Genomic DNA, 25212 nt, shown 5'->3' on the forward strand with positions numbered 1-25212 from the left:
ATAGGATATGTAGAAAGCTAAGGACATTAAGGAGTAGCATAAAGTCTATTTCACCAGCCATAAAGAGTGGGACTTCATATGGCTTGCTAAAAAGAAGGCCCGTGGGCAGGGAAAGAAAGAGGTGAAAATGGACTGGGGATGAAAAGTGTGGGAAAATAGTGAGAAAAAGTGAGAAAAAGTTATTGATAAACCAGGTGCTGCTTGGCTGAGGTGCCTGATCCCTGTGATCAATACTATATTCTCATTATATCCTATTTCCAACTATCTTCTGCATGGTTGTGCTCCTCATTCTGGATCTTTGGGTCCATGTGGGATGAGCAGGGATGTCTCCAGGTGATCACAAGACAGAAAGACTGTGGGGATAAGGGAACTAGTCATCTCCTTAATGAAGGCTACCATGTTGTTTAAGCACATCGTCCCCTTTGTAAATTCATGCAGACTACTTTCCTTGTCCTTTGTATTTTTGAAAGTGGTTTCCTGGTTTCTCAGTTACCTTCCCAGTATTGTACGTTAGGCTGACCTGTCCATAGTTGTCTGGATCTTTCCTCATGCCCTTCTTGAAGACAGGATTAAGATCTGCTTTTTTCCAGTCCTCTTTCCCTAGTTGCTGTGACCTTTCAAAGGATGTATTAAAATTAATTGTAGACAATTGTTAATAGAACACCGATTGAAGTGCAGAAACGTGGAAACCTATTTCCTTGTTAAAGTTATTCAAATCTAACAATCTCACTAATTTAGGGTGAGTATAATTAAGTTCTATCCAGCAAATGTTAGAGACCGTGTCCTTCCACTTACAGACATGAACTTTCTTTTCGTTCCTTCCACCCATTTTAAAGAGTGCTGTTTTCATAATTACTTCATTATTCTTTTCTATTTTGAGTAATGAACCCAAGTAAAAAATGAGGATGTAGTTCAATTACCTGAGCTAAAACTGGCAGAGGATGAAATCAAGGTAACAAAATGCTATCATTTTTAATGGAAGGGAAGAGAAGCTTCTTAAATGCCATTGCTGGACTTTTTATTGTGATGCACAAAGCTCTTCTAACAATTACATCTTAATAAATGAAAGCAATACACAAACAGATTCAGAATCAGAAGCCTTCTAAAAATAATAAAATATATGAAATACCTCAGCATCATTTAGAAAAATTAAAAGAGGTGATGAAAACTGTAGCTACAGTTATACATAAATTATATTCTTAAATATGGGGGATGAAGCACATAACAGAAGTTTTGCTACCTGATGCAACACTGACAGGCCATAGTAGGACCCAGCACTTGCCCAGTCCATGCTGGTATTGTCCTTTCTCACTTAAGAATGAGTCTGGAGCTTCTCTTTGTTCTTCACAGAGTCGGCGTGTTCTCTCTGGTGCATTTCAGCCACATTCAGATATTGTACTGCAAATGGGCTCAGAAACATCGTTCACTACAAAGAAAACGGATGATTATGAAATACTTTGGTAGAAAAAGTTATACAAAAATGTCATAGTCATGGAAATTGTGAATGGCAATACATCACTATTTTAAAATGGTATCTCATTCTCAAGATTAGCAGTGCTATATGCATACACACACACAGTTTGCCCAAGGTGAATATCCTTTTTTACACTGCTATGAATAGTTTGTTCTATCTCACGAAATTACTAGCATGATAGTTTCTAATGCTGACTATCTTTCAGCAAGAATGCCAAACCTAATCTCTAACATACGTGCTGATAAATGAGGGATGGCAAGGAGAGCTGGTAAGAAGACATTTGCTGAGATATCTATCCCATGCCATATGTGACTGAGGCTCTTCAGGCACAAACCCTTTCAGAGAGAACATACATAGTTTATCCTTACATCTTGTACTGATGTTGGCTCCAGGTGAGAGGAAAAGTACTGACTCTGCTTTGAGGCTCAGGCAAATATTCAGTTATCCTCTCCAGTACCTTGTTTTTCTCCCTCTGAGCCCTGGCTCTTTTGAAAGACGATCTGATAGTAACTGTACATAGCAGTTTTTCCACTCAGCTTCTGCCTGCTCCTCAGCTGCTGAACAGGCAACTGTGCCTGCACTGACTTGTGCAGCAGCTAATTCCAGGGGTGGAGAGAATTGCAGCAGTATGTAATTACTAACACAACAATAGAGTTATTCTTCTTCTCTATTAGCACTTGCAGCTTTATCCTCCCTTTTTAATCTCTTTCTTACACTAGCCTCTTTGTTACTGGCCCTGCAATTATAAAATTCAGTGATACAATTGTGGTGTTGCAGGAGATAAGCTGGAGTGCTGTATGGAAAAATTCCAAAGTGTAGCTTAAATGTGATGATCTAATGCAAGGGGAAAATCAAATACATGCAGAATAAAATAAACACAGTAAATTCAACTATGAAAATACTGAAAGTAAAACCAGCCTGTAAATACTTTTTTAAGTATACTGATTAAATAAGTATTTAATGCGCATCATTTAACCTAGTCAGATTCCTGTTGATATAAAGCTGTCACATTTTTCCCCCTACGATATCACTACAGTTTGGTATTTATTTATTATAGAGTAATTAAAGTGCATTTCATTATAATTAACCAAAATTCTTAATCATATACGTGGCACTGATATTTACCAGGTAATTTCTGCAGTCCCTTTTTCCAGCAGAAATTATCCATTACGCATTCTTCGTTGTACCACTGTCCCTGCTTTAAGATCACAGCAGAGTATCTGGATGAAAAAGAATAGGTCTTAGCTGTGGCCCTGATCAACAGGCAGGAACATGCTTCTGAATTCCTGTTGTGTTTGACTCTTCCAGATTCCCAGGGCTTCAGTAATACTAAACAAGATATATTCAACAGCCCGAAAGAAGAAGTGATCAGGCAAATCATGTAAATCTAAATCACTTACGCATATGAGGAATCTTTCGTGAGGATGGTCTGTCAGCTCCCGAAGATGTAGGGCAGGAATGTAAGGATCAGCCCTCTGGTAAAGAGGTTTAACTGAGGCAGGATGTTGGTCTGTGAAACCCTCTCCAAATGGTAATGGCTCAGAGAGAGGGTCAATAAGAGCAAGAACTTAGGAGGGAACAGCTATTAAGAAAAGGCATGCAGCAAGAGGAAATGTTAACGAGACAGTAAGTGCTATCAGCAGACATCAAAACCCCGTTTTCCTTCTGGCAAAGTGGAAGGGTCCTTTCTGAGGTCCCCAGGTGTACTGAGCTCGTGTGCTTTAGACAGAAGTTCTGCAAAAAATGAAATCCAGTTAGGATGTTAAAAAGCATTTTGTAATATACAGATATACAGGCCTCTTGTTGAGGGTTGCCTTGCCAGCTTAGATTTTAGGTCTTTAAAATACACATAGAGCTATGTCATTAGTTATCCGTGTATCTATTACAGAGTAGGGGAAAAAAACCTCCCTGAATAGCACTCTGCACTGAGAATTATTCTCTGAGAAAACAATACCTGCCTTGTGAAGATCCTAACAGGCAGAAGTGAGCCATGACTGAAGCTCATCGTTCTGCATTTAAAAAGAACCTTCCTTTTGTTTATGTGTCTGCTCCCTTGGCTCCACACCATCCTTCCAGAGACAAAGGAACAAATGTCATCCTGTCAACAATGGGGGAGGGCAAAACCCCATATAACTCTGCAGCCAGAGCTTCAGCATTAGTAACAAGGTTTGCAAAGTACTACCACTCAGAAATTCAAGGGCATGTCAGGAGTCAGCAGTGTGTTTGCCATTAATATCATAGACATTTATTTATTACACTTTCTTTGAAAGAAGGCTAACATTTTGAATTGTAAAAATTAATGGGAGAGTCCAGGAAGTCATTCCACAGCCCGGCTATAAAATATGCTGATGTTGTCAACAGGTCTCTAGCACATCATTGGCTGAGCGTGAGGAGCAAAAAGGAGAGAGAAAGAATTTAAAGAGCAGGTTTCTCTAGAGAATAATTTAACCATAAGGCTATTTGGCATGTGACACAATTCACTGACGGGTTTCAGGTATGTTTTGTTGCAGTTGGAGTAGAGACACACATACCAGGAAAAAAAAAAAAAAAAAAAAGGCATTTTAGTAGAAGCAGGAGACAAAAGAAATACTATAGGCTGACAAGGTCTCTTTATTACTTTTCATTCTACAGTTCACTATTCTCTTCAGTCTCTCTGAGGACACATATTTTCTTGGGTGTATTATAGATGCCCTGTCCAGATCAGTAGGATGGCAGTACTATTAAAGCTTCCCATAGAAGAGTGAAACAAATGCTTTTGGTGAGCACTTGATAAATCAGGACTTTTCTACAAGTTCTCTACAGTTTGGAGGACATCTTCAAAGGCCAGCAGCTACTTATGCTCAGCTTTAATTCACTTTAATAACACAGCTGCAAACACATTATATGCCTTGAAATGCATGGTTGGAAATCTAACTACAGTGGATAAAGCTATATCTTGCAGTTTACAGTTGGGCCACAAATAGAGGTAATTTACAACTACTTTTGAAACAGTTTAATCTTAGTGCAGAACACAAATACCTCGCATCTGGAGATTTATTAGCTACTTATAGTAAAATCTTAATGTTGAAACAGAAATATTAAATACAAGACTTCACTTTATCAAATGTTTAAACTTCTGGATCACAGATTTCTGAAAGCACTAAACTTTTGGTGCATCCATACATTTAAATTCCATCAACTCTGCATTCCTAGCATGTACATATTGTAATGATTTATTGTTACTAGGTACATACTGTTTTTGACAGTCTTGGCAGAAGGGAATACATATAAAGCAAGACAGCCAACACAGAATAATGAGAATTCACACTAGAAAAAACCATCTTGCTTTCTCCAGTTCTCTCCTTATTCTTCCTCCTTTCTATAGCTGACACTTAAACTATGGTTTATAAGCAGGCATTATCTTTCATCGGATTTGACCAATTTTCTATATACTACCACTCAAAGAAGGCAGAAATCGAAAGGTTTTGTGAAATCTCAGATGTTTTCCAATCCACAGCAAGAATTTTGTGCTGATACAGAGAAATGCTGCTTTTCCTTTAAAAAGGCTTTAAAACATCCAACAACATCTCAGTGACTCCTTTACCTGGTATTTAATCTTAATTTATCCCCTAAAGTCTATCATATCCTGGTGTGATTCTCTACTGAAAATTTTAATAAGGTTTCAAACTTATAAAAAAACGGCACCATGAATAGCTGGAATGGGAAAGCAAAATTTATCAGGGAGAATTACAGCATCCATTATAGAACAGAAGTTATGCGTAGTATTAAATAGTTTCTTACACTGCATAAAGAGATAATATCTTTAAGGAATGACAAAACAGAATCACTCATCTGATCTTAGTACAGCATTTTGTGAAAAAGAAAACAACTGTAAGAAATGAATGGGAGAATTACAGAATGTTCAAGGTTGAAAGAGAACCTCCAGAGATCATCTTGTCCAACTTACAGTAGATGACCCAGGAAAATGTTCATTTCTTCATGGCTTTTGAAGATCTCCAAGGAGAGAAAATCCACCAGCTCCATCCAGTCCCCCATCACCTGCACAATTACAAAATATTTCCTGATATTCAGGCTGTGTCTTCTGTGAATCAGTTTCTGCTCATTGTTTCTTATCTTGGTTCCAACTAAATGAGCATGGCTCCAGCTTATTTGCACTATCCATTCATATATTTGTACACCTACTGATGAAATCACTCACAGCCTCCTATTCTTCATAAAATGGCCTGGGTTGAAAAGGACCACAATGATCATCTAGTTTCAAGCCCCCTGCTACGTGCAGGGTCACCAACCACCAGCCCAGGCTGCCCAGAGCCACATCCATCCTGGCCTTCAATGCCTGCAGGGATGGGGTATCCACAGCCTCCTTGGGCAACCTGTTCCAGTGCGTTACAACCCTCTGGGTGAAAAACCTTCTCCTGATATCTAACCTAAACCTCACCTGTCTCAGTTTAAAACCATTCCCCCCTGTCCTATCACCATCCACCCTTGTAAACAGGCGTTCTCCATCCTGTTTAAACGCTCCTTTCAGGTTTTGGAACATAATGGAAACATATCTTACCGAACCAGTATTAGGCACAAAATTCACTTATTTCACTGTTGGAAGTAGCAATGTATGCATTGTGCTAATTAAGAATTGGGAAGTTGAAAAAACAATAAGCAGCTCTGCAGTGTAATTGCCACCACATTACTGATTATATGGGTCAGAAAAATGTACTTTGTAGGAACCTTTCATTAGCAAAAATGGGACATTCTTTGTGTAGTATTAAGAATCTGTTTTCATACTCTTATAAATGTCCATTGAACATGTTCCTGTTGTCTTTGCTCATTTGCAGTTTTGTCTGTTGAGTAGATCGAGTCATTCTCATGTACAACTGAATTTATTAGTACTGCACTTTTCAGCTACAGTTCCAGAAATGCAACTGTTATCTCCAATTTATGACCTCTTTTGTTGTTCAGCCACGTGCTACCATAGAATACCATGTCCCCTCAATGAAATCAACAGCAGAATAATTTTAATTATTTGGAAAATAGAAGAGTCCCTAAAGTAAAAATAAAACCACCCATTTAAATCTGAATAGCATTCTTTGTTAAAAAACATAGCTTTCATTAAAAAAAATAAGTAGCATAAATCTCAAGTACACACAGTATACAAAGAGATGTAACCAACCAGATAATAAGGACATAAAAGATGGAAGTCACAAAACTAAATGTCTTCTTTTGTTTTCCATCTTCCCTCTTAAAAATAAGACAAAACAAAAATCAAAGGCAACACAGAAAATGCTGTTAAAAATTGAAATGAGTTATAAAGAAAATATTTTCTTCTTGAGATATTCTCATAGGGATAGAAAAGGGAAAACATGGGCTTTCAAGGTGATATTGATGGAAATACTTGTTCTGTCATCATGCTTCCTTAGAGTGTGTGGAGAATTTGGTGTTCATTATAATAGTAATATTTTTTGGTATTTTAGATTAAAAAAAGGAGAGACAAAGGAGTGCATGAACAAAAAAGGAAAGGGTACACCTCACGTCCCGGCCGGCCCCGGGCCAGGAGCTCCGGGGGAGTTGGAAGGGCAGAGAGCGAGCAGGCGGTTTTATCAGAGAAAACTCAATGGCAACAATCTGAGGAGGAACAGGAATTGACTAAATGTAACCAAATCAAACAAAACCAGAGAGACAAGAGCACCTAAAGTACAAGTCAAACCACAACAGTGCGAGAGAAGCATGTGCTTTTCTCCATGGCAAGCTGAGACGGACAGAGGAAGAGAGAGACAGAGCGGCTGGGGTCCGGTCCAGAGTCCCACCCCGCTTCTTCTCGGAGCCAAGTCCTCTGGGGATGCCGCCCCTCCATTCTGGGAACCCAAAATGCCCCAAAAGGCGGTGACACGGAACCAGGACATGAAGTCTCTGACTGCCACTGTTCTGCATGGTGTTCTGATGAGGAATACCAACAGAAAGCACAAAACCACAACAAATTGGAAAGGGACCTTAAAGATCATCTAATTCCAACCAGCTGCCATGGGCTGGTTGCCACTCACTAGATCAGGCTGCCCAGGGCCCCATACAGCCTCTCCTTGAACACCTCCAAGGATGTGGCTAATGGCCACATTATCTTCTTAGAGGAGCTCTGATTCCTTTGGGATGATTCACAGGTTTATCACTGCTGCTTCCTAAAGTGACAGTGTTCCCTGGATCTTCTCTGTCACTCAGAAGTACATACCACTCCCCTTCCCCATCGAATCTTATTTAAAGCTCAGTTAATAAGTCCAGGCAGCTTGTCACCCCAGACGTAGAAAGGTGGATGCTGATGTGGCTGATAATAGAGAGCTTTCTCAACATACTGATATTTGGAAGAAGTTCTTAAGTAACTTCTGGCTATGTTGAGACAGTTACAAGACTCCTCAGAAGTACAAGAATGTTTTTAGGGTTTTTATTTGTCCTTTTCGCATTAGAAGCCTTGCAGTCAAGATTCAGTCAGATTATATGCCAGAGAGCAATTCTTTCAGCCATAAGGAAGGATGAAAAACAATAAGTTATTAATGGAGCTACTAGAGATTTAGTGTCGCTTTAGAAGATTTAGACGGGTCTGTGAAGCATTAGAGAAAAGAAGGTGGATAAGCAGAAGTGTGAGATATTGTGAGGCCTTTTTGAAGTCTACTTTCAAGGATAGTATATCTGCAACAACACAAGGTGGGTGTCATCTAGCTGGAAAGCAGCATTGTAGCATCTTGACTGCCCTGGAGGAGAAGTTACAGTTACACAGTCCTCAGTCATGAGAAGGTCAAATATGGTGGTGCTTGGTTTTTATTTCTCAATTCATTTCACACCCTCTTATTTATTTTTTCTAGCTAATGTATTTTCTGATTAATGCTGACGGTGATCCATTCAAAGAAAAGGAGGGAAGGCACAACAAAAAGTGACTGAGCTGAGAAAAACTTAGAGAGAGATACATTCTGGGAAGGAGAAGGAAGAACTCAGCTGATGGTTCTCCAGCTTCTTTATGAGAAAGTAGGGCATGAAAGATTTTATGAAAATGATGCACCATAAATGCGATATTAGCACCGAAATGCACTTTCTGGGGTGCATTTTTTCTTGACTATACACAGCTTAAGCCTAGAAAGACTAAAATCCCTCTTTATGAGTACTATTTCCTTGCAATAAAATATTCTCAGTTGAACAGTGAAGTACACATACCCTGTTTGTCTAAAAAATGTCTTCCTTTGGTCTGCTAAAACCTAGTTTAATACCGTTCATTTATGAAAGCAGTGAGACAATTTTTCATAACATGCTAATTTATAACAACCTATTAAGTTGCACCACTGGATCCCTTCTGTGCTTAGGCACAAATTGATAGATAGAAAACACGATATTGGATTTCATTTCTTTCTATTCAGTCGCAACACATTTACAATTCCGTGAATTGTGAAGTAGATGTAAATAAGTTTCCCCTTTGCATATAAGTAAGCACTTTGCTGTAGATTTCTTCGCTGATTGAATGTAAATGTATAGCATTATCGTGTTATGAATTGTAATTTCTGCCCACACTCTTAGATCATCAGTTTTAAAATATATCAGAACACACTGTTGTAGAATAAACAGTATGACTCCATTTGAGGCTGTCTTGCTCCTCTGGGTGCTGAAAGTATCACAAAGTGCTCAGAATTTAGTTGGTTGCCTCCCTTTAGAGGAGAGAATAAACTGAGATTCCTTCTCTCTGCCTCTGGGATTAGGCTAAATCCAATTGCATCTTTCAAAACAAATACAGCTGCTGGTTAAACAACCTTTATGATGTATGAAAAAGTAAGAGGTTTGATTTCTTCATGTCTTACCAAACGCTGTTAAAATGCAGATGCCTTAAAGGTCTCTAATCTTCTATCCTTACACATATAGAAAACTCCTATAAAAGCCAGAAGACAACTGCTGACAACTAATGTGGACCCTTCCCCCTCTGATATCTAATACAATAAATGTGAAGGGAAGTTATTTTCTAGGTCATCTTAATTCCTAAATGAAGAGCAAAGAAAATGATAATTAAATTGATCTGCCCTTGTCATCTAAGTATTTGCATTACTGACTTTCTGTTCAGCTTAAGTAAAATCAAGATCATCCTTGGTCAATCCTGTTGACATACTTGTTGACTCCTCTACTAATCATAATTAATGAAAATTGCAAGACATCAAAGTCATTTATAAGAGCCCTTCTTAACAAGGGCAAAATATATATATAGAAGGCAACAAGTGTATCACTTGCAAAAATCACAATGTTAATTGTTAAATTCATTTTGGCTTTGAATGGTACATAATGAATGAGGTCAGAGAGATGCAGAACACTGACTGCCAAAATGCAAGTGTCCAGTATATTTGCAAGAAGGGCAGGAAAGAGAACTGGGGAGAGTACAAAGAGAACAAACCTTTCAGTTTCAAATTAATCCTAGGGAAGGCTATGGAGAACATATTCTTCACAACTCTTCTTCTTCATGTGTTTCCAGGAATGCACAGAACTGTTCAAGTCTGGAAAGAGCCAGCATGGATAATAGAAGGGTTAACCAAGCCTGATTACTTTTTGTGGGGAAACTCTGCATCTCAATGAAAAAGCAGCAGATGTCACTTCTGTTGGTCTTGGACTGGTCTTTGAAAGAAAAAGAAGTCTTCAAAAGAAGTCTCCCATGAATAGAGGGATCCTTCCTTTCTCTTTGGCCCTTGTGAGATTATGTCTGTAGTACTGTGCCTACTTTGGGGCACTTTTTTAATGCCTACTATGAGACAGACTTGTTCATACTACAGCAAATGCAGCAATAATTAGGATGCTGCCCTAATACCTATATGAAGTATAAAAATAAGCTGAGATAATTCATTCTTTTCAGCCTGAAGAAGACTCAGAGAAGGCTTTAGATCTGTCCACAGCTACCTGAAGGGAAGGTGTAAAGAAGTCAGAAAACAGCTCTTCTCAGAACTTCACGACAATAAAAAAAGTAGACAACAGTCACAAACTGGAACATGAGGAATTTTGATTAAATATAAGGAAATGTGTTTGCCACATATGTGGATGAATTGGCATGGGTTTCTTATAGGCATCTCTGAAGAAAACCGCATGTTAGCTGGAAAAGGACCTTGACAACCTGCTGTAACTGTAGTCGCTTTAACAGAGAGATTGGTCTAGATAACCTCTGAAGAACCCTCTCAACCTAGAATATTACTCTGTGTCTTCAAGATACAGCAGCATACTTGCTAAGTTTTATGATTTTTCCCGGATAGAGGAGAAAATAAAGGAAAAGGGTGAAATTTGTTATGTCACACGTGTCTGGGTTACCAGTTCTTTGACATTACCTTTCAGTCATTAGCCAGAGGCCATTATTTCTGCTTGTCTGAGTACCCTTGATGTGTATAAGAAAAAAAAAAAAAGAATAAAGTGTCTAAAATGTTTTTCCAATGAGAAAATTTGATGATAGAATGTCTCCTCAAACTGTCCTTGTCCTGTTTTCTCTTTCCTATTAACTTGCTAAATTCTCTCTGTCTTGATTTTTTTAAAAAATTATTTTGTTTTAAATCATCTATAACTTTTTCCAGCATGCATTCAGATTTACCAGATGAATTTCCTAGTCCTGCAACATGGTATAAGGGGGAAGATTTTCGCCTTTTCTCTTTTCTTACATGATTCAGAGCAACATAGGAACTCCTGTGTTACAACAGCAAGGTCATGTCTTGATGAGAGAGGTCAGAGAGATGAGAGAGGCCTCTGAAAAAAGAAAAACTCACTAAACAGATCAACAGCTGAAAAAAAGTTTTCAAAGGAAAGGTAAATTCATAAGTGTTGCAAACCTTGAAGGCTCCTAACTTTATTTAATATTCTGCCAACTTTAATCTGTCTTGTACATTTATAAGCAACTGCCTGTTACAGAATCATATTTTCCATCCCACTAACACTATTAGCAGAATAAAAAGCAAAACCTAAAGTTAAAACTCTTCTTCCTTGATCTGTACAAACACCCTGAAAGCTGGTGACACTTGGATTAAAGTATGTGTCTACAACAAGTTAAAATTACACTTTTTAGGAGAGATTTTCAGGGGACCTGATTAACTTTGAATGACAGCTTTGAGTCTTTGCCTAATGGGAAGTTGATAGTAAATAAGTCTCTTTAAGCCTGACAGAAACTGTAAGTTAGCAGAAGTTTTAACAATTATATTCACTATGTTGCCAGAATGCATGTGGAGCAGTCTGTGATGCAACTGGACCCATTTTCAGTTATGTCAGCAAATATTTTAAGATTAAATATCTATTTAGTGATGACTAAAAGTATTCTAACACTTTACCTCTATGCACAAAATCATTCCCTTGATGGGAAGAATATCTAGCAGTAGCTCATCTTATAAAGTACTAGAGACTGCCATTAAAGAGTAACACTAAAATGCAATTTAATTTTGTAGCTGCAGAACAATAAGTTAAAAAAAAAATAAAAATCAAGGGAATATATATATAACTATATATTACTATTCCTGTGCCATTAAAGCAGAAGTTTCATAACCACTGGCAAGAATCATAGAATGGCCTGGGTTGAAAAGGACCACAATGCTCAATCAGTTACAACCCCCTGCTGTGTGCAGGGTCGCCAACCACAAGACCAGGCTGCCCAGAGCCACATCCAGCCTGGCCTTCAATGCCTGCAGGAATGGGGCGTCCACAGCCTCCTTAGGCAACCTGTTCCAGTGCATCACCACCCTCTGCGTGTGAAAAACTTCCTCCTAACATCCAAACTAAACCTCCCCTGTCTCAGTTTAAACCAGAAAGAATAAATAATATTTTTATATTTTGGAAATGGACTTATTTATGTGTTTTCATTAAATTTTTCACAAAAGTTTCCATTGCCAAAAAAGTCTGAATCCTTTTATAACACATTAGAGAAGAGAGCTTGATTTGCAATTAGAAAGCATAGCTAAAAATACTGCATACAGATAAAATCATGTGTTCACATATATTGGTAAGTTTATTTTCATTTTGTGTCTGCTGTGTGCAACCTAACACTTATTGTTATCTGTATAACCGTGGTTTTTATTGCTGCCATAAGGGATATATGATAAACATATTTTGGGAACAGGAGAAGCCATCCACAAGACAGTCTTTGTTGACAGTACAGAAGTATTTCTAGGATACTGAGTAGAAATGTGTAAACACAGCTGAAAGAGCTGGAAGAGAACTCACATTTTGCATCTATATCTGTAAAATAAATCTGCCATTTATGTGTTTGGCATACCTTATGCTATCTTACATCTCCTAGAAGAAAGATTAGAAAATGCAATTATTCAATTATTGCCTTTCTGCTGGGGAGAGCGAGGAATTGTTCAGAAACTGTCAAGAAGGTTGAAGGGGGAGGGAAAAAAAAAAAAAAAGGAGGAAAAAAAGTTGCTAAGTCTCCGTTTTACTTTAGTATAAAATTCTGCTGCAGTACATAAATTGGCAAATACTTGTACTACCTTATTAGTACAAATGGTTGTTGTCTGATTTAATATATCAGGATATCAATAAACCTGGTATACCTAGTCTCTGCTTAGATTGATATAAACAACGGGAATGCACTACCTCATTCCTGCATGCTGTAATTAAAGAGCTTTCTAAAGTTATTTATGTATGTCTGCATGGGAGCATATTAACAAGAACAAGAATATAATTAAATAAGTCTCTTTTTCCTTTCTTTTTTTCTCAGCTGTTTACAAGGGAAGCTAAGAATGAAAAATTGCTTTTTTTTTCTTTTTTTTTCCCCCAGAAATATTCTCCTGAATGTAAAATAAAGCCAGTTTCTTCAGACAGCCCACAGATATTTCTTCACTAGAATCTCTAGTGATTCTTGTGAATCTCTAGTGATTCTATGTGTCTCCTTATTTATGTATGTGTAAAATATACAAATAGCTGCCATAAATAAAATGTGCATGTAGAAGCCAGATGTTGATCCATATTTTGCTCACTCTGAATTTACTTGTTTCTGTAGTCTGATAAACAATGATACATTCACATTGATGTAGATTTTAATGTGACTCTTCATTTACCATTTCCACATTTTAACCTTACCCTTCACTCAGAATGTGAGGGTGATGTCAGACTCTTATGAAGATAAGTCTAAAATGGCAAAATTTTCTTGAGGAGTCTCCCTACATTTAAAGGAAAATAAAGCCTGCTGAATATGGCTGAGTTTAAATCTATCTGTCACTGAAATATAGCCAGCTGAAATGTATTTGTTTGATAGATTTAGGCATGGCTGCACAGCTCACTGTAAAGGTTGAAGTTGTTTGGAGAATACCAAACAGCAGATATTTATGGTGTAGAGCCTGGCAACTTTGGGAATATGAATGCTTCAGGCAAACTGATACTAAACATCTACACTTAGCACTTTCCAGCATTAGAAAATATACACTGGATACCATTCCACTTCTGGGCAACCAAAATGATTAGCTATGTCCCATTTTGTATCAAGTGCTCCTGGTTTATACCTAGGGCAGTCTTCCACCACAAGCTCTATTTGTGGAGTGACCCTGAAGTCTGAGCCTTGCAGCACCTTATTGCCTGAAAATCCAACCATAGTTTATAACCTTCCCACCCCACTGAGGCACAGTGTCGCATTAGTATCTTCTTCTGAATATAAAGATAGGGACAAAAGAGGATTATTTTAACGTAAGAAAATATTGTCTCAATCACAGCACTGGAAAGACAAGATGAGAGTGGCATTTGGATATCTTCACACTGCCTTTTGAATCAGCAAACACACCAGATGACTTCTGAAATCTTCAAGCACTCAGAGACTAAATTGGCAGATTCTGCACTAGGACACCTGATTCTTCTCAAAGGATAGATAGGATGCCTGTGTTCTCTCTTGCCTCCCTGTTCTAATTCTCCATTTTCTATGAGATTTACAATTTCTCCTCACCCATTTCTCAGAGCTGAATTATAAAATGAAAACGTAGAAGTCTACATAATTCCTTTTCTTGTACTTATTAGGATCAGATTTCATAGGATCACAGGATCACTCAGGCTGGAATGGACCTTGGAAAGTTTTGCACTCCTTCCAAAAGCAGGACAGCTTTGGCATCAGACCAGGTTGCTCAGGGCTTGATCCTGTCATGTCTCGAAAACGCTGGAGGATGGAAATTGTACCACCTCTGTGGGCAGACTGTGCCACTGCTGAAATCCTCTTAGGGAAAAAGCTATTCCTTGTACTCTGCAGAAGCATCCTGTTTGTTTATGACCAATAAAAAGCAATGCCTATTAGCTTCCAGTCATGTGCAATGGTAAGTGACCTGCCTACATTTCATGCCTTTCATTCCTCCCCTGCAGACAAGGCTGCCTTTTTTCAGTCTCCCTGAAGCTTTCTCCTACCTCAGGCTCATCAAGTCCCACCCCCATGGCTTCTCCTCCTAGGACTGCTACTCCAATCTTGACTGCCCTGCGGTTCCCCACTGACCTTACATTAGGTTGTCAATGTCCAAAACTGGAGACAGTGTCATGATGTGTTCTAATATGTGCTCACCAGAGAGGAATAAACCCCTCTGTCCCTCATCTCCTGTCTATGCCTCTTTTCAGGCCACACAGGATGCTACTGGCCTTGGTGCCGCCAGCACACACTGCTCTTCCAGCTTGCCTAGGTAGCATCTGGGACCCCCATGTCCTGCACCCTCGTCATGAGAGCCAGGCAATCATCCATGAATGTCTGGGGACTCCCCGGGCAGAATCACTGCTGCCCAAAGGGATGAGCAGCTCAGATAAACCTCAGTAGACTTTCTGTGGTATTCTGAACTTCACTGCCTAATATGCAGTAAACCTCCCCAGACATCAAATCAGGTCAGCAGATGGAGCATCCATTCCCTGCAGGAGCGAGTCTCCAATAGCTTCCACGCTGCTTATTTGACAAACATTCTGTGAATATTCAACTGGGGCTCAGCTGGCTCTGACATCTGCCCTGAAGGAGGCTGTCTTCCTCATCTGCATATTAATCTGTCTGTAACTGCAGACCTGGAGGTAGAAAACCCTTAGATGAATTATCAACAAATCATGACTTTCCAGTCTCTGCCACCTCAGGAACTTCCATCTATGGATTATCAATTGTTTATAGCTTTTAAAAAAAAAAAAAAAAAAAAAAAAAAAGAATATGAAGCTAAAAAATCAGAAAAATTACTTAAAATACTCTAGGTTTGATAAACATGGCTTTCCTGTGCTAATGAAGGTTACACTGTTAAGGGGTATTAACATAACAGACATTTCAACTCTTCCTATAATCAGTTTCCCGTGGCAGGTGATGACAATCTTATCCAATTATAACACTTGTAAGTAGATAATTACTGTATGTTCAAGAGGAGAAAAGACACATACATTTTTGCTAAGTATGCATGTCTCTCACAAGAGATCTACCCAGTTGAGAAGAGATTCCAGAAACTACATATGTTTCGAATAAATACATACAAAACAAAGAGTAACAAGAACTTATTTTGTTTGGTCTTGTTACCAAGGAGTTGAGATTAGAAGAGGTTCATTCATGTGGCTGAGTTTCTTTTGATACTCAGCGTAGAAGAAAGTTCACCAGTATGTATCAGTGTTCACTTGTAATGCCACAGTAGTGTCTTTTTTTTTTTTTAATTTTTATTTTTTTTAAGCTGTAGAAATCAATCAGATATATTTATTAAAAAAAAGTGTTATTAAGAGACTGAAATGCACTGCTGAGTGACTAAGCTGTGGAAAAAAAAAAGTCTGTTGTGAAAATGCTCCTATAATAAGGTCATTAAATCATGGTGGGGCATATATTCTGTGAGTTTTAAGGCACATGGAAAGCTCAGCTTCTGGTTTTGTTTCTTTGCTATTATTTGTATTAGTTATCTAGTAGATTTTTCTCTGCCTGCAGCCTTCTCATTACTTGCTTGCCTTGTCGTCAAAACTGGTATTTCTGTTGAGAATGATGAAGTAAAGGGTTCTTTTCCTGCCATTATTTTTGTTTGCTTTTTTTTTTTTTTTTTAATGAATCGATGTAGGTATAGCAAGGGAAAAACAACCATAGCAACAAAACAACAAGAAAACCACATTTATTTGCCAAGCAGCCTATTTTCCTTTCAGCAGGAAGCCCACAAATATTCTGTAATTCAGGAATGTGCTATGTGTGAGGGTACTCATCAGAACTTACAAGATAAATATCCTTCTGTATTGAACGCTAACGTAACTAACATAGTAAAGATTTTGACCAACAAAAATGAAATAAAATTTAAAGAAATGGTGCTAACTGCTCTAAGCATCAATAGTGAAGATGACTGGCGAAGTACCGCAAGACCACAATTCACTCATTTAGTCAAGATATCATCAGCTTCAAATCTGAAGCCTGAAGGACACTACCAGAACCATCAGTTTCATTACGAGAGTCTTTATTTGTTTTTCTTATAAGGCAGACAAAGGATATCCCTTTGGATAGCACAGCACATTATTCACAGTCATACTCTTTATTAGAGAGATTAAGTGCTGGTATTTCTTTCCTCCAAGAAAAATAAATATGTTTTAGTTGGGCACTCTCTAAATCTGCCTTCAGAAAAAGCTTATAAATAAACAAATAAATACATTAACATTTTCCACGGTTTTATTACACATACTTGGATGAGCCTCTTGGCACGTGCCCAACAGATAAAAATGCACTTTTGTGTTTTATGTCTGAAAATCTGCTTTTTCATAAACCTTGACCTTGGCCTTAAAACTTCCAAAACTGAGCAAAAGCATAACAAGCTTTTTCAGGAAAGCAGAAGAAATATAGCATAATGACTTTGCAATTTTCACAGCCTCAGCTAATCTAAGCCTTGAAAAATGCTTCATTGAATTGAATAAAGCAGATTGTGAAAAACACTGACATTCATCATAGTGCTGGTTACACTGCGACAGTCCAAATGGACATCACGCCAGAAAGCTGACCCAAATGAGTCTAAAATAACAGTAAAAAGATATGAAACCCCACATTTATTTTATTTTAAAACCTGAGAACTCTTCCAAGAGCTGGGTTGTCTCATTCACAGTACTCAGTTTCTGTAGTAATAACTTTTTCATTAAAGCAGTAGTTCAGCAGACCTTAAATAAGTGCTTTTACTGAAAATACAAGGATTAATCCTTTTTGCTGTTACTTTCAATATTCCTTGTTAAAGAGCCACCCATATATGACATTTATAAATGTGTGTACACTAAGTATTAATTCAAACTAAGCCCTGAAGTGAAGAATGTTAAGGCCTTTGAATTAAGCTATTTAATTCCCTTCCTCATCTAATTGCCGAGACTATTATTTAATGTCTCTTGTTTTTCTCTCTATTAATCTGTTTGCTTTACTAAATTGCATCCCATATTTCAACTCAGAAATAGTACAAATGAAAAGGAAAGCAAGGGATTTACAGCATTTAAATGCATTTACTCAGAAGACGGAAATTGTGGCTGAAGAAACATCCAGTTTATAGGGTACCTGTCACAAACAATCATCTGTAAGTTAGGAAAGAGCCAAAAAAAGTCAGTGGAGTGAGGGGACTAATAATAAAGTGGAGAACAAGTAGGGCCCCAAGCTACATTTGGTTCCAGCAAATGTTGGACCTTTAACAGCTCTGGCTAGGGTTGGAAGTTGCCAAGTCCAGTCTTGCTGGTGGCCTGGAAAAGACAAACTGCTGAAGCCAAAAAGACATGTGAAAATGTTAAGCTGTGCTTAACATTTAAATTGTACGCACAGTTTTCTCATCATCATTCCCTCCTTCCCTTCCTTCCTTCCCTCCTCCCTCCCTCCCGTCCCTCCATCCTTTCCTCCTCCCTCCCTCCCTCCCTCCCTTCTCTCCTCCTCCCTCCCTCCCTCCCTCCCTCCTCCCCTCCTCCCTCCCTCCCTTCCATCCTTCCTCCTTCCTTCCTTCCTTCCTTCCTTCCTTCCTTCCTTCCTTCCTTCCTTCCTTCCTCTCTCCGTCCCTCCTTTCTCTCTCTCTTTCTTTCTTTCTTTCTTTCTTTCTTTCTTTCTTTCTTTCTTTCTTTCTTTCTTTCTTTCTTTCTTTCTTTCTTTCTTTTATAATAGATATCAACTGGCCTACACTACAGTGTACAACTACAGAAAGCATTCTGAAAAGTATTCAAAAGCTCTTATCTAAAAGTGTTTTCTACCCGGGTCTTGCACTTTGAAAATTATTGCTTGCGTTTAACATGTAGTGCCATTGTCTTTTTTTCTTTTTCCATTCCTCTGAAGTAAAGATGCAGAGCAGAAAGGTTATGTGGAATAAAAAAAAAATGAATCTTGCACATTCAGTACATATGTAGTGTAGCTCCAATGCTGTTGATAGCATGCTGTATCAGCCTGCTTCAGAAAATATAGCTGACTGATGACAGGAACTGTAGAGATTCTGCATGTTCTTCAGGTAGTGCAGGTTGCTATTCCAAACCAGGCAAGGTGGTGCTTAAATTTTTTATGTTGCTTTATGTTGTACTTTGGACTCCACATTCACCCAAGAATTAGTCCAAGGCTTTAATGTAGAGTGCAAGGACTGATTTCAGTATTACTTTGAGTCTCTACACAAGGAACACACCAATGTTTGAAGTTCATGTTGTTCCCAGTGCTACTAGAGTATTCCATGATACGTATAACAAAGAACTGCATCCTTTCTGAAAATCAGTTCTGTTTTCCTGAAAGAGCCGCCAGTTCATCAGTAACTGTGCAGCTACCCAGAAAGCAGGCTTATGCTTAGTATTGAACACCTTCTAACAGATGGCAAGTTTGAATTGTTTTCTTCTCATCCACACCTGTTGAAAAGAGGTCAGATACTTCCTATTGCTCCAGTGACAGCCATGGGGGCAGGAGGGGATGATGCTGTGTTAGGCTTAAGGATTACCAAGACGTGTGCCTGTGCAAACAGACAAGAAGTAGTAATTTACAGAAAGGGTTATACAGTGGTCATCACCCTCTTCCCAAGGGCTGTATGATAAATAGCCATGATCATCTCATTTCAGTAGGATCTCCAAGTCTCAAAATTTTCATGTACTGGTCTTATCTATCCTATCTCAGTAATAATAAGGTTCTTTTGCAGGAAAAGAATCCTCGTGTGCCACAAGAATTAGTTTTTCTCCTTAAGCATCATGCCATCTAAAATATTCATTGTGTAGGACAAAATTTTGCCTCTTATTGGCTTTAAAAATAGACAAACAGCAGCAACATAAAAGCTTTGCAGGAATGGTAATGAAGTGCAATCTACACTTTCTTGGTTTTTCTCCAAGCAGCCTATTACATTCAAAAGTTCCTGTCTGTATAGGTCTCAGTAGACCTAGGCTTTACTTTAAAGACATGTCTCTGGGTCCAACTAAGATCTTCTCTATATTCTTTAGAGATTATAGTCTTGCATCCATAAGCATGTAGAAGACCATATTCACATGTGAAATATAATTACACGAAACAAATCTAGTCCGCTGCATACCAAACCATACAATTTACCTGCAAATAGAAAACCCTATGAAATAAAGTTAGAAACCGGTTGAGTATATGCTGAGTGGAACTACATGGTTTCTTGAACTTGTTTAATTCATTTAAGAAAAACTCAGACAGTGGCTGAGTTTACCGGAGTGACATAGAAGGGCTTTATCACTATTGACTTGAATTAAGAGAATGCACAATGAGGTTTTTCAAATGAGTTAGGTGTGGTTCAACAGCAAGTATCTGAAAGTCTGTTATCTGTATTGACTACAACACTACAGAATGTTATAAAATTAATTACATTCTGCTCAGCCTAACAAAGATTTCCTCATTTAGAAATATAATTACCTATCTTCGATGTTTTCAGCCAGAAGTGTTTCTTTTTACAGTGTATAACAACTGGGTTTTCTAGTAGTCATTTAAATCCCTCAACTCCTTCTTTTCCTTGTGAACACTGTCTGATATTTTAGGTGACTTCTGTTATTTTTAAACAAAAGGTACTTAATGCCACTATACACAAAATACAGCCTGACTAACAAAGCAAGAAACCACCAAATGACAGCATGTTGTGGGTTGCTCTGTAATATACTAGGATAGCATGAATAGTGTTCTCCTCCATAAAAAATTTAAAGCAGAAAGAAAACATTTTTCAGGAACAAAATTATAAGCTTCTCCTGTACATAGTCATTCAAAGAGACTCAAATAGTATGCCATGACAGCACTGACTGCAACATTACAAAACCATGACATAGTAAAATTGAAATCCTTAAGATATTTGCCATGGTTTTCCAGGAAAACATTTTTCAAGGAATTAGTATCATTATCAATTATCATTATTATTTTCAATTTAAAATTACTTTAGGGAAGCTCAAATGTTGTTCCTATACACAGGAAACACACAAATACCGGTAGAGAAATATTTACTAAACATTTTCAAGAGTACTGTATGGCGTCCATCTTTTGTGGACAAGTCAGTTATCCAAATCATGGCAGTCTTGCCATCTTGTTCATGCCTCCTCTACCAGCAAGGCAACAAAGAGTTGAGAAATACTGAATGAGGACAAATAATGTGTTTTGTTACTATTATCTTTCTTTTCCTTAGGCACTATTCTATCTCCTTGATGGTATCAGAGATCATCACTCTCCAGAGCTATTAATCTGGCATGTATATTGACAATGTGTGACTGTAAGAAATGAACTTTCTTCCCTATTGCCTTATAGTCCAAACACAAAAGAAATACTGAGATACTCAAGCTTTAGTGACAATGTAATAAGAAAGGAAAGGTACGAGAAATGACGATTCAAGTCATATCAGGGAGAGATGCTGATACTCAAGGCACTGTTCAGGCTGCAAAACTACAGAATTTGGATGTTTAGATTACAGATAGCTCATTAAACAAGGTATTACTTTGTTCCAATATATATATGTATATATTTTTAATAAAACACATTACTAAACATTGTTGAGTCAGTGAAATGAGTGTAACACAACTGTGGCTTTGCAGTTCCTCCCAAGTGTATAGACAATTATTTAAAATAAATCTGTAAAATGAACAAAGGCTGTCTGTTACACAGACACAATATGTCAAAGCAAATAACATAAATCTTTGTCTCAGAGAAGCATTTTTTACAATAAAATCCTTTAAGTCCATCATGGTAGTGTATATAGAGACAACATTATTATACTGCTGATTACTTTCACAAATACAGTATCTAAATATGTATAGACATTGAATGTTTTCATGAAGTGTTATACCTGTATAGCACTTTATCTAAGTATTTGTGAAATTTCATTTCATTTTCAGGAATAAATCAATTTCTACATGTATCAACATTATTCACAATGCAAGAGCTTTGTATCCTTTGAAGTACATCCACATAGTCAAAAATATAGCATATGGCTTGCATAAGCAAGGGATAGTTTTGACAACTGCATATTTACATAACTGCATATTTACATAAGAATTTTTTATTGTCCTTTATGTTACTTCCTTGATTTACTGTCTGGAGTAGGTTGACCTTTCAGGGGTTTAATTGTGCATTCAAAGACTGTGTGTGATTGACCTCTAGTGTCTGTTGAAGAGGTCCATATGCTACCTCTGGAGAAAGGGATAGTGGTTGTAAGGGGGCCCATAAGGCTGCTTGCAGTGAGTGGGCACAATGGGGTCATATGGGTGCAGGTGAGATGCATGCATAGTGTGGGTACTAGTAAGGGCTGTGCTGTCTGTGTGAGACTTAGGGTACTTACTATACATATACATAGGTACAGACAAGTGCCAGCTGGGAATATATGCTCCCTGGGTAGCACAGACTATCTAAGCACAGATTGGGTCTATCTGCTTGGAGCACAGACAAATCTAAGACTGTCAAATAAGTGAGAATGGGATGTGTTGGTAATTTTGTCTTTGGAAGTATCAGTACTTGAAGGGCTAAAGACCACCTAAAAAGGAATTTAGGAGAATCGCTCTGATACCTATCTGAAAAGCCAGCTTCAGGAGAGTTTCATTTTTCTTGGCCTCTTTTGTAACCTTCTGCAAAGTCAATACAAAAAACAGTCTGCCAGGTTTTCCTAAATGAATCCCTCCCTGAAATAAACTGAGGATTGTCTCTACATGGAGCAGATCAAAGTCTGTACTGTTGTGAGATGTATTTCAGTAAGGTTGTAACATGTCTCTAAAGGAAAAGTAGGAGAGGATATATTCCACAGTACTAGAAGAATAAAAATGCCTAAACATGTTCACACAATTAAATCTCACCCTTCTGTTTGTCAAAGTGCAGGGAACCTTAGATCTTTTTATTTCCACTCCACAAAATGTATACAACATCCAGAATCACCATCCAGGGCAGAACCTTAGTCCTCCTTATCTGAAGCAAGAAATTCCTTTGAGCATTGCTCATTCCACTGGACCATTTTAAAACATTCATTTAGCATTGGAAGTTTACTGTTCAAGACTCTGTTCCTGGAACATTTAAACCTTAATTTCACAGTTCGATATTTTTCATCTCTGTGCTTCTGGCACAATAGACCAAGCTCATGATATCCATCTCACTGATGTAAATTTGCAGTAACACAGTTGAAGTCACTGGAAATAATAAGTACAGCAAAAATAAGTATCTTATCAACATCTTACTTATGTGGACTGCTGAGTCTCTGGAGAAACTTTTTCAGCTAGTTATTAAAAAGCAGCCTAACGGTGAGCAGATGAAGCTTTGCTTCGAGTTGCTGAGCTCCGATAGCTTCCACTCCAGTGCCTTTTGTTGTTCAAATTCCTTAGTAGTGGGATTCTTTAGGGCACACAGCACCTTTTGGTAGTCAGCATTGAAGTCAGCGCTCGCATTTTCAATGGCTGGCTGTTGAAATACAAGAGCTCCTGCCTGCTCATTATCAACCTGTTTTTTCAGCGAGTTCTTAAGCCTATCCAGAAATGTCATATACGGTTCTTGGGACTGTTGCTTAATACTAACAAAAGAATGTCTTTGCTCTCCAGCCTCTGGTACAGCTCGGAGAGCACGCACTGCCAAATGCAATTAGCACCTGTAGAGCTGGGGTGGAGAAATCTCCCTCCCCCATCAAGGCATTCACATCTACAGCCCAAAGCGGGTTTCTCTGCGGCTGCAACACGTTTTCAGTTGCCTGAATTCGTGCCGACCTGTGGGGGTAGATGTAACTGTGAGCAAGTCACTAAAGGGCTTATCAGAGTCTTTGGTAGACCTTATCACTGTGAAACCCTGGAAGACCAGAGTGTGAGACAAGAGCAAGCAGTGTCTGTTTGCTTCTAAGGGTAGACAGGAGGTTCCATTGATATGCACTGTTAATCCTGTTATTCTTAAGAAACCTTTCATCCCCTATCACCTTTGTTTGGGAGAAGCTGGGACCAATTAACTGATTAGAGAAACTGTTAGAGGAACAGGAATGTCTTGTTTGTAAGTGAATGGTATATAAGATGCATGCTGACCACAATAAACATCACACTACGCTGATGGGACAAGAAACTAAGAGAGCTCTCTAACTCGACTGAGCACGGACACCGACCGGGGGTTCGATTCCCACACAATGTCCTGCAGGACACTTTACGTCAAAGTCTCCCATCGCGGCTCTTGTCCCGGGGCCTCAATGACAAGAAAAGCCTTCAACATATCCGCGTCTCCAGCTTTCCTGGCCTCCCCCTGCATAAAAGCCCATAAAAGTATCATGCGGATTGGGAGAAACAGATCCAGCTTTTCCTTCAGGTCTATTGGGACAGAACGAAAAGGGTCGTCAGGACCTTTGGGAGAGGAGGCGGCGAGGACCCCCCGCGGCGGTGGTAATGAAGGAGCTGATGGCACAGCGGGTGAGCCCGACGAGAAGCCAGTGGCTCCTTCACCCTCAGATGAATCGGGGGCAGCCAATGATGAGCCTGTATGTCTGACTTTGTAAGACTTCAGAATTTTTTCTCAAGGTTCTTAGCAACCCGGATGCCATCCCATCACCTCTAGTGGATGTGTCCCACAATTTTACAAAGACATTTTTCGGTCCAGATGTCATTTTGTTCCCCATGGTATGCAATCACTTACCTTCGTCCAGCGAAAGGCAATCGGAGCAGCTGGGGATGATAAGACTTCTCTCAGTCTTGATCTTCTTTCAGAAGGACAGGGTTTCTTCCAGCCCGACTCTGCCAGAGCTACTTTTCAGCTCTCTCTTTTTAGACGGAGCCTCTCTGCACGGCACTTCTCTCAGCCCTGCGCTTCTGACCGGTCAACCTTTCGTACCCCTGTTAGGGCACCATTTGTGGCAAGAGGGCTCCGCGCTCTCTTAGGCGTGCGGCGAGAGGCTAAAACTCCCTCTCTGATGCAGAACAAAGGACGAAGGACCTTAATTGTAGGTGCTTACAGCCTTTAATACCCGCCCAACAACTGGTTACATGTAGGAGCGTCTTGTGTGTGTTTAGGTCTGGCTCAAGTTACTGCTGAGCTTTTTTACTCATTAGGAAGATAATGACTCCCTTTATCTCACAGTAAAACACCAAAAGAGAAAGTAAACGCTGTAACACCTGCACCAGAAGCATGCTGAGTTCTGGTAGCCCTCTGAAAGTACAGTGTCAACAAAAAAAGGGAAATGAACGAAGATAAATGATGTTAAGATTCACAAGAGCACCATGTGTTATACGAAGTGAATTCAGATTCAGTATCCCGCCCAAAGTAACACGAAAGAAAATTGTTTTTAAGAACTCCGAATATTGTAAGAGAAAAAATATTTTCCTCTTCTATCACTATGTGAAAGTGTTGAGTGGAAACTGCAGCACACTGAGGATTTTGGTTTGTGCAGTTGAAT

At 38.7% G+C, this 25212-nt stretch overlaps 1 long non-coding RNA gene across 1 annotated transcript; it reads right to left on the reverse strand.

The window, feature by feature from the left end:
- Positions 1–1001: 1001 nt before the first annotated feature.
- Positions 1002–24820, reverse strand: LOC107317315. Its single transcript, XR_001556818.2, has 5 exons — positions 24456–24820; positions 5421–5512; positions 2875–3208; positions 2600–2694; positions 1002–1426 (listed from the first exon to the last, which is right to left on the reverse strand). It is a non-coding gene; the product is annotated as an uncharacterized LOC107317315 (long non-coding RNA).
- Positions 24821–25212: the final 392 nt, after the last annotated feature.

Source organism: Coturnix japonica, chromosome 8 (assembly GCF_001577835.2).
Source record: "Coturnix japonica isolate 7356 chromosome 8, Coturnix japonica 2.1, whole genome shotgun sequence".
Classification (NCBI taxonomy): domain Eukaryota; kingdom Metazoa; phylum Chordata; class Aves; order Galliformes; family Phasianidae; genus Coturnix; species Coturnix japonica.